This window comes from Saccoglossus kowalevskii, chromosome 12, assembly GCF_978046115.1.
Source record: "Saccoglossus kowalevskii chromosome 12, keSacKowa6.1, whole genome shotgun sequence".
Lineage (NCBI taxonomy): Eukaryota > Metazoa > Hemichordata > Enteropneusta > Harrimaniidae > Saccoglossus > Saccoglossus kowalevskii.
The window spans coordinates 36,982,763-36,995,827 of NC_140652.1; positions in this window are offsets into that span (position 1 = coordinate 36,982,763).

Sequence of the window (13,065 nt, forward strand, 5' to 3'; positions counted from 1 at the left end):
GAACCACTTAAACATCACAGTACCATTAGAACCACTTAAACATCACACTACCACTAGGACCACTTAACCACCACAGTACCATTAGAATCACTTAACCATCACAGTACCATTAGAACCACTTAAACATCACAGTACCACTAGGACCACTTAACCACCACAGTACCATTAGAACCACTTAACCGCCACAGTACCATTAGAACCACTTAACCATCACACTACCACTAGGACCACTTAACCATCACAGTACCATTAGAACCACTTAACCATCACACTACCACTAAGACCACTTAACCATCACAGTACCATTAGAACCACTTAACCATCACAGTACCATTAGAACCACTTAACCATCACAGTACAATTAGAACCACTTAACCATCACAGTACCATTAGAACCACTTAACCATCACAGTACCATCAGAACCACTTAAACATCACAGTACCATTAGAACCACTTAACCATCACAGTACCATTAGAACCACTTAAACATCACAGTACCTTTAGAACCACTTAACCATCACAATACCATTAGATCCACTTAACCATCACAGTACCATTAGTACCACTTAAACATCGCACTACCACTAGGACCACTTAACCATCACAGTACCATTAGAACCACTTAACCATCACAGTAACACTAGAACCACTTAACCATCACAGTATCATTAGAACCACTTAAACATCATAGTACCATTTAAAACACTTAACCATCACAGTACCATTAGAACCACTTAACCACCACAGTAACATTATGACCACTTAACCATCACAGTACCATTAGAACCACTTAAACATTACAGTACCATTAGAACCACTTAAACATCACAGTACCATTTAAAACACTTAACCATCTTAGTACCATCACGACCACTTAAGCACCACAGTACCATTAGGACCACTTAACCATCACAGTACCATTAGGACCACTTAACCATCGCACTATCACTAGGACCACTTAACCATCACAGTACCATTAGAACCACTTAAACATCACAGTACCATTAGAACCATTTAAACATCACAGTACCATTTAAACCACTTAACCATCTTAGAATCATCACGACAACTCATACACCACAGTACCATTAGGACCACTTAACCACCAGAGTAACATTCAGACCGCTTGACCATCAAAGTACCATTAAAACAACTTAACCACCAGAGTAACATTCAGACCACTTGACCACCACAGTACCATTAGAACCACTTAACCACCACAGTACCATTATAACCACTTAACCATCGCACTACCACGAGGACCACTAAACCACCACAGTACCATTAGAACCACTTAACCATCGCACTACCACTAGGACCACTTAACCATCACAGCACCATTAGAACCACTTAACCATCACAGTACCATTACGACAACTTAACCATCATATTACTTTTAGAACCACTTAACCACCGCATTACCATTAGGACCACTTAAACATCACAGTACCATTAGAACCACTTAACCATCACACTACCACTAGGACCACTTAACCATCACAGTACCATTAGAACCACTTAAACGTCACAGTACCATTTAGACCACTTAAACATCTTAGTTCCATCAGGACCACTTAACCACCACAGTACAATTAGGACCACTTAACCATCACAGTACCATTTAGACCACTTAACCATCTTAGTTCCATCAGCACCACTTAACCACCACAGTACCATTAGGACCACTTAACCACCACAGTACCATTAGAACCACTTAACCATCGCACTACCTCTAGGACGACTTATCCATCATAGCACCATTAGAACCACTTAAACATCACAGTACCATTAGAACCACTAAAACATCACAGCACCATTTAAACCACTTAACCATCTTAGTACCATCACGACAACTTATACACCACAGTACCATTAGGACCACTTAACCACCAGAGTAACATTCAGACCACTTGACCATCACGGTACCATTAAAACAACTTAACCACCAGAGTAACATTCAGACCACTTGACCACCACAGTACCATTAGAACTACTTAACCACCACAGTACCATTAGAACCACTTAACCATCGCACTACCACTAGGACCACTTAACCATCACCGTAACATCAGAACCACTTAAACATCACAGTACCATTAGAACCACTTAAACATCACACTACCACTAGGACCACTTAACCATCACAGTACCATCAGATCCACTTAAACATCACATTACCATTAGAACCGCTTAAACATCACAGTATCATTAGAACCACTTAAACATCACACTACCACTATGACCACTTAACCCTCACAGTACCATCAGAACCACTTAAACATCACAGTACCACTATGACCACTTAACCCTCACAGTACCATTAGAACCACTTAAACATCACAGTACCATTAGAACCACTTAAACATCACAGTACCATTAGAACCACTTAAACATCACAGTACCATTAGAACCACTTAAACATCACAGTACCATTAGAACCACTTAAACATCACACTACCACTAGGACCACTTAACCACCACAGTACCATTAGAACCACTTAACCATCACAGTACCATTAGAACCACTTAAACATCACAGTACCACTAGGACCACTTAACCACCACAGTACCATTAGAACCACTTAACCACCACAGTACCATTAGAACCACTTAACCATCACACTACCACTAGGACCACTTAACCATCACAGTACCATTAGAACCACTTAACCATCACACTACCACTAAGACCACTTAACCATCACAGTACCATTAGAACCACTTAACCATCACAGTACCATTAGAACCACTTAACCATCACAGTACAATTAGAACCACTTAACCATCACAGTACCATTAGAACCACTTAACCATCACAGTACCATCAGAACCACTTAAACATCACAGTACCATTAGAACCACTTAACCATCACAGTACCATTAGAACCACTTAAACATCACAGTACCTTTAGAACCACTTAACCATCACAATACCATTAGATCCACTTAACCATCACAGTACCATTAGTACCACTTAAACATCGCACTACCACTAGGACCACTTAACCATCACAGTACCATTAGAACCACTTAACCATCACAGTAACACTAGAACCACTTAACCATCACAGTATCATTAGAACCACTTAAACATCACAGTACCATTTAAAACACTTAACCATCACAGTACCATTAGAACCACTTAACCACCACAGTAACATTATGACCACTTAACCATCACAGTACCATTAGAACCACTTAAACATCACAGTACCATTAGAACCACTTAAACATCACAGTACCATTTAAAACACTTAACCATCACAGTACCATTAGAACCACTTAACCACCACAGTACCATTAGAACCACTTAAACATCACAGTACCATTTAAAACACTTAACCATCTTAGTACCATCACGACTACTTAAGCACCACAGTACCTTTAGGACCACTTAACCATCACAGTACCATAATAATCACTTAACCATCGCACTACCACTAGGACCACTTCACCATCACAGTACCATTAGAACCACTTCACCATCGCACTACCAATAGGACCACTTAACCATCACAGTACCATTAGAACCACTTAAACATCACAGTACCTTTAGAACCACTTAAACATCACAGTACCATTCAAAACACTTAACCATCTTAGTACCATCAGGACCACTTCACCACCACAGTACCATTAGGACCACTTAACCATCGCACTATCACTAGGACCACTTAACCATCACAGTACCATTAGAACCACTTAAACATCACAGTACCATTAGAACCATTTAAACATCACAGTACCATTTAAACCACTTAACCATCTTAGTACCATCACGACAACTCATACACCACAGTACCATTAGGACCACTTAACCACCAGAGTAACTTTCAGACCGCTTGACCATCAAAGTACCATTAAAACAACTTAACCACCAGAGTAACATTCAGACCACTTGACCACCACAGTACCATTAGAACCACTTAACCACCACAGTACCATTATAACCACTTAACCATCGCACTACCACGAGGACCACTAAACCACCACAGTACCATTAGAACCACTTAACCATCGCACTACCACTAGGACCACTTAACCATCACAGCACCATTAGAACCACTTAAACATCACAGTACCATTAGAACCACTTAAACATCACAGTACCATTTAGACCACTCAACAATCTTAGTACCATCAGGACCACTTAACCACCACATTACCATTAGGATCACTTGACCACCACAGTACCATTCAAACCACTTAACCATCCTAGTACCATCAGGACCTCTTAACCACCACAGTACCATTATGACCACTTAACAATTGCACTACCACTAGGACCTCTTACCTCTTAACCATCACAGTACCATTAGAACCACTAAACATCATAGAACCATTTAGACCATTTACCCATCACAGTATCATTAGAATCACTTACCTATCGCACTACCATTAGGACCACTTAACCATTACAATACCATTAGAACCACTTAACCACCACAGTACCATAAGTACGACTTAACCATCACAGTACTATTTGGACCACTTAACCATCACAGTACCATTTGGACCACTTAACCACCACAGTACCATTAGAGCCACTTAACTATCGCACTACCACTAGGGCCACTTAACCATCACAGCACCATTAGAACCACTTAACCATCACAGTACCATTACGACAACTTAACCATCATATTACTTTTAGAACCACTTAACCACCGCATTACCATTAGGACCACTTAAGCATCACAGTACCATTAGAACCACTTAACCATCACACTACCACTAGGACCACTTAACCATCACAGTACCATTAGAACCACTTAAACGTCACAGTACCATTTAGACCACTTAAACATCTTAGTTCCATCAGGACCACTTAACCACCACAGTACAATTAGGACCACTTAACCATCACAGTACCATTAGAACCACTTAACCATCACAGTACCATTTAGACCACTTAACCATCTTAGTTCCATCAGCACCACTTAACCACCACAGTACCATTAGGACCACTTAACCACCACAGTACCATTAGAACCACTTAACCATCGCACTACCACTAGGACGACTTATCCATCATAGCACCATTAGAACCACTTAAACATCACAGTACCATTAGAACCACTAAAACATCACAGTACCATTTAAACCACTTAACCATCTTAGTACCATCACGACAACTTATACACCACAGTACCATTAGGACCACTTAACCACCAGAGTAACATTCAGACCACTTGACCATCACGGTACCATTAAAACAACTTAACCACCAGTGTAACATTCAGACCACTTGACCACCACAGTACCATTAGAACTACTTAACCACCACAGTACCATTAGAACCACTTAACCATCGCACTACCACTAGGACCACTTAACCATCACCGTAACATCAGAACCACTTAAACATCACAGTACCATTAGAACCACTTAAACATCACACTACCACTAGGACCAATTAACCATCACAGTACCATCAGAACCACTTAAACATCACATTACCATTAGAACCGCTTAAACATCACAGTATCATTAGAACCACTTAAACATCACACTACCACTAGGACCACTTAACCATCACAGTACCATCAGAACCACTTAAACATCACAGTACCATTAGAACCACTTAAGCATCACAGTACCATTAGAACCACTTAAACATCACAGTACCATTAGAACCACTTAAACATCACAGTACCATTAGAACCACTTAAACATCACACTACCACTAGGACCACTTAACCACCACAGTACCATTAGAACCACTTAACCATCACAGTACCATTAGAACCACTTAAACATCACAGTACCACTAGGACCACTTAACCACCACAGTACCATTAGAACCACTTAACCACCACAGTACCATTAGAACCACTTAACCATCACACTACCACTAGGACCACTTAACCATCACAGTACCATTAGAACCACTTAACCATCACACTACCACTAAGACCACTTAACCATCACAGTACCATTAGAACCACTTAACCATCACAGTACCATTAGAACCACTTAACCATCACAGTACAATTAGAACCACTTAACCATCACAGTACCATTAGAACCACTTAACCATCACAGTACCATCAGAACCACTTAAACATCACAGTACCATTAGAACCACTTAACCATCACAGTACCATTAGAACCACTTAAACATCACAGTACCATTAGAACCACTTAAACATCACAGTACCTTTAGAACCACTTAACCATCACAATACCATTAGATCCACTTAACCATCACAGTACCATTAGTACCACTTAAACATCGCACTACCACTAGGACCACTTAACCATCACAGTACCATTAGAACCACTTAACCATCACAGTAACACTAGAACCACTTAACCATCACAGTATCATTAGAACCACTTAAACATCACAGTACCATTTAAAACACTTAACCATCACAGTACCATTAGAACCACTTAACCACCACAGTAACATTATGACCACTTAACCATCACAGTACCATTAGAACCACTTAAACATCACAGTACCATTAGAACCACTTAAACATCACAGTACCATTTAAAACACTTAACCATCACAGTACTATTAGAACCACTTAACCACCACAGTACCATTGGAACCACTTAAACATCACAGTACCATTTAAAACACTTAACCATCTTAGTACCATCACAACCACTTAAGCACCACAGTACCATTAGGACCACTTAACCATCACAGTACCATAATAATCACTTAACCATCGCACTACCACTAGGACCACTTCACCATCACAGTACCATTAGAACCACTTAACCATCGCACTACCAATAGGACCACTTAACCATCACAGCACCATTAGAACCACTTAAACATCACAGTACCATTAGAACCACTTAAACATCACAGTACCATTCAAAACACTTAACCATCTTAGTACCATCAGGACCACTTCACCACCACAGTACCATTAGGACCACTTAACCATCGCACTATCACTAGGACCACTTAACCATCACAGCACCATTAGAACCACTTAAACATCACAGTACCATTATAACCATTTAAACATCACAGTACCATTTAAACCACTTAACCATCTTAGTATCATCACGACAACTCATACACCACAGTACCATTAGGACCACTTAACCACCAGAGTAACATTCAGACCGCTTGACCATCAAAGTACCATTAAAACAACTTAACCACCAGAGTAACATTCAGACCACTTAACCACCACAGTACCATTATAACCACTTAACCATCGCACTACCACGAGGACCACTAAACCACCACAGTACCATTAGAACCACTTAACCATCGCACTACCACTAGGACCACTTAACCATCACAGCACCATTAGAACCACTTAACCATCACAGTACCATTACGACAACTTAACCATCATATTACTTTTAGAACCACTTAACCACCGCATTACCATTAGGACCACTTAAGCATCACAGTACCATTAGAACCACTTAACCATCACACTACCACTAGGACCACTTAACCATCACAGTACCATTAGAACCACGTAAACATCACAGTACCATTTAGACCACTTAAACATCTTAGTTCCATCAGGACCACTTAACCACCACATTACAATTAGGACCACTTAACCATCACAGTACCATTAGAACCACTTAACCATCACAGTACCATTTAGACCACTTAACCATCTTAGTTCCATCAGCACCACTTAACCACCACAGTACCATTAGGACCACTTAACCACCACAGTACCATTAGAACCACTTAACCATCGCACTACCACTAGGACGACTAATCCATCATAGCACCATTAGAACCACTTAAACATCACAGTACCATTAGAACCACTTAAACACCACAGTACCATTTAAACCACTTAACCATCTTAGTACCATCACGACAACTTATACACCACAGTACCATTAGGACCACTTAACCACCAGAGTAACATTCAGACCACTTGACCATCACGGTACCATTAAAACAACTTAACCACCAGAGTAACATTCAGACCACTTGACCACCACAGTACCATTAGAACTACTTAACCACCACAGTACCATTAGAACCACTTAACCATCGCACTACCACGAGGACCACTAAACCACCACAGTACCATTAGAACCACTTAACCATCACAGTAACACTAGAACCACTTAACCATCACAGTATCATTAGAACCACTTAAACATCACAGTACCATTTAAAACACTTAACCATCACAGTACCATTAGAACCACTTAACCACCACAGTAACATTATGACCACTTAACCATCACAGTACCATTAGAACCACTTAAACATCACAGTACCATTAGAACCACTTAAACATCACAGTACCATTTAAAACACTTAACCATCACAGTACTATTAGAACCACTTAACCACCACAGTACCATTAGAACCACTTAAACATCACAGTACCATTTAAAACACTTAACCATCTTAGTACCATCACAACCACTTAAGCACCACAGTACCATTAGGACCACTTAACCATCACAGTACCATAATAATCACTTAACCATCGCACTACCACTAGGACCACTTCACCATCACAGTACCATTAGAACCACTTAACCATCGCACTACCAATAGGACCACTTAACCATCACAGCACCATTAGAACCACTTAAACATCACAGTACCATTAGAACCACTTAAACATCACAGTACCATTCAAAACACTTAACCATCTTAGTACCATCAGGACCACTTCACCACCACAGTACCATTAGGACCACTTAACCATCGCACTATCACTAGGACCACTTAACCATCACAGCACCATTAGAACCACTTAAACATCACAGTACCATTATAACCATTTAAACATCACAGTACCATTTAAACCACTTAACCATCTTAGTATCATCACGACAACTCATACACCACAGTACCATTAGGACCACTTAACCACCAGAGTAACATTCAGACCGCTTGACCATCAAAGTACCATTAAAACAACTTAACCACCAGAGTAACATTCAGACCACTTGACCACCACAGTACCATTAGAACCACTTAACCACCACAGTACCATTATAACCACTTAACCATCGCACTACCACGAGGACCACTAAACCACCACAGTACCATTAGAACCACTTAACCATCGCACTACCACTAGGACCACTTAACCATCACAGCACCATTAGAACCACTTAACCATCACAGTACCATTACGACAACTTAACCATCATATTACTTTTAGAACCACTTAACCACCGCATTACCATTAGGACCACTTAAGCATCACAGTACCATTAGAACCACTTAACCATCACACTACCACTAGGACCACTTAACCATCACAGTACCATTAGAACCACGTAAACATCACAGTACCATTTAGACCACTTAAACATCTTAGTTCCATCAGGACCACTTAACCACCACAGTACAATTAGGACCACTTAACCATCACAGTACCATTAGAACCACTTAACCATCACAGTACCATTTAGACCACTTAACCATCTTAGTTCCATCAGCACCACTTAACCACCACAGTACCATTAGGACCACTTAACCACCACAGTACCATTAGAACCACTTAACCATCGCACTACCACTAGGACGACTAATCCATCATAGCACCATTAGAACCACTTAAACATCACAGTACCATTAGAACCACTTAAACACCACAGTACCATTTAAACCACTTAACCATCTTAGTACCATCACGACAACTTATACACCACAGTACCATTAGGACCACTTAACCACCAGAGTAACATTCAGACCACTTGACCATCACGGTACCATTAAAACAACTTAACCACCAGAGTAACATTCAGACCACTTGACCACCACAGTACCATTAGAACTACTTAACCACCACAGTACCATTAGAACCACTTAACCATCGCACTACCACGAGGACCACTAAACCACCACAGTACCATTAGAACCACTTAACCATCGCACTACCACTAGGACCACATAACCGTCACAGTACCATTAGAACCACTTAAACATCACAGTACCATTAGAACCACTTAAACATCACAGTACCATTTAGACCAGTCAACAATCTTAGTACCATCAGGACCACTTAACCACCACATTACCATTAGGATCACTTAACCACCACAGTACCATTAGGACCACTTAACCGTCACAGTACCATCAGAACCACTAAACCATCGCAGTACCATTAGGACCACTTAACCGTCACAGTACCATCAGAACCACTTAAACATCACAGTACCATTAGAACCACTTAAACATCACACTACCACTAGGACCACATAAGCATCACAGTACCATCACAACCACTTAAACATCACAGTACCATCAGAACCACTTAAACATCACAGTACCATAAGAACCACTTAAACATCACACTACCACTAGGACCACTTAACCATCACAGTACCATCAGAACCACTTGAACATCACAGTACCATTAGAACCACTTAAACATCACAGTATCATTAGAACCACTAATCATCACACTACCACTAGGACCACTTAACCATCACAGTACCATCAGAACCACTTATCCATCATAGCACCATTAGAACCACTTAAACATCACAGTACCATTAGAACCACTTAAACACCACAGTACCATTTAAACCACTTAACCATCACAGTACCATTAGGACAACTTAACCACCAGAGTAATATTCAGACCACTTGACCACCGCAGTACCATCAGGACCACTTAACCACCACAGTACCATTAGAACCACTTAACCATCGCACTACCACGAACACCACTTAACCATCACAGTACCAATAGAACCATTAAACATCGTAGTACCATTTAGACCATTTACCCATCACAGTATCATTAGAACCACTTAACCATCACAGTACCATTAAGACCTCATAACCATCACAGTATCATTAGAACCAATTAACCATCGCACTACCACTAGGACCTCTTAACCATCACAGCACCATTAGAACCACTTAAACATCACAGTACCATTAGAACCACTTAAACATCACAGTACCATTTGGATGACTTAACCATCTTAGTAACATCAAGACCACTTGACCACCACAGTACCATTCAGACCACTTAACCATCACTGTACCATCAGAACCACTTAAACATCACAGTACCATTAGAACCACTTAAACATCACACTACCACTAGGACCACTTAACCATCACAGTACCATCAGAACCACTTAAACATCACAGTACCATCACAACAACTTAAACATCACAGTACCATTAGAACCACTTAAACATCACACTACCACTAGGACCACTTAACCATCACAGTACCATCAGAACCACTTAAACATCACAGTACCATTAGAACCACTTAAACATCACAGTATCATTAGAACCACTAAACATCACACTACCACTAGGACCACTTAGCCATTACAGTATCATCAGAACCACTTAACCATCACAGTACCATCAGAACCACTTAAAACTCACAGTACCATTAGAACCACTTAAACATCACACTACCACTAGGACCACTTAACCATCACAGTACCATCAGAACCGCTTAGACATCACAGTATCATTAGAACCACTTAAACATCACACTACCATAGAACCACTTAACTATCGCATTAACACTAGGACCACTTAACCATCACAGCACTATTAGAACCACTTAAACATCACAGTACCATTAGAACCACTTAACCATCGCACTACCACTAGGACCTCTTAACTATAACAGCACCATTAGAACCACTTAAACATCACAGTACCATTAGAACCACTTAAACATCACAGTACCATTTGGATCACTTAACCATCTTAGTAACATCAGGACAACTTAACCACCACAGTACCATCAAGACCACTTGACCACCACAGTACCATTCAGACCACTTAACCATCACTGTACCATCAGAACCACTTAAACATCACAGTACCATTAGAACCACTTAAACATCACACTACCACTAGGACCACTTAACCATCACAGTACCATCAGAACCACTTAAACATCACAGTACCATCACAACAACTTAAACATCACAGTACCAGTAGAACCACTTAAACATCACACTACCACTAGGACCACTTAACCATCACAGTACCATCAGAACCACTTAAACATCACAGTACCATTAGAACCACTTAAACATCACAGTATCATTAGAACCACTAAACATCACACTACCACTAGGACCACTTAACCATTACAGTATCATCAGAACCACTTAAACATCACAGTACCATTAGAACCACTAAACCATCACAGTACCATTAGAACCACTTAAACATCACAGTACCATCAGAACCACTTAAACATCACAGTACCATTAGAACCACTTAAACATCACACTACCATTAGGACCACTTAACAATCACAGTACCATCAGAACCACTGAAACATCACAGTACCATTAGAACCACTTAAAAATCACACTACCACTAGGACCACTTAACCATCACAGTACCATCAGAACCGCTTAGACATCACAGTATCATTAGAACCACTTAAACATCACACTACCATTAGAACCACTTAACTATCGCACTAACACTAGGACCACTTAACCATCACAGCACTATTAGAACCACTTAAACATCACAGTACCATTAGAACCACTTAAACATCACAGTACCATTAGGACCACTTAACCATCACAGTACCATCAGAACCACTTAAACATCACAGTACCATTCGAACCACTTAAACATCACACTACCACTAGGACCACTTAACCATCACAGTACCATTAGAACCACTTAAACATCACAGTACCATTTAAACCACTTAACCATCTTAGTACCATCACGACAACTTATACACCACAGTGCCATTAGGACCACTTAACCACCAGAGTAACATTCAGACCACTTGACCATCATGGTACCATTAAAACAACTTAACCACCAGAGTAACATTCAGACCACTTGACCACCACAGTACCATTAGAACCACTTAACCACCACAGTACCATTAGAACCACTTAACCATCGCACTACCACGAGGACCACTAAACCACCACAGTACCATTAGAACCACTTAACCATCGCACTACCACTAGGACCACTTAACCGTCACAGTACCATTAGAACCACTTAAACATCACAGTACCATTAGAACCACTTAAACATCACAGTACCATTTAGACCAGTCAACAATCTTAGTACCATCAGGACCACTTAACCACCACATTACCATTAGGATCACTTAACCACC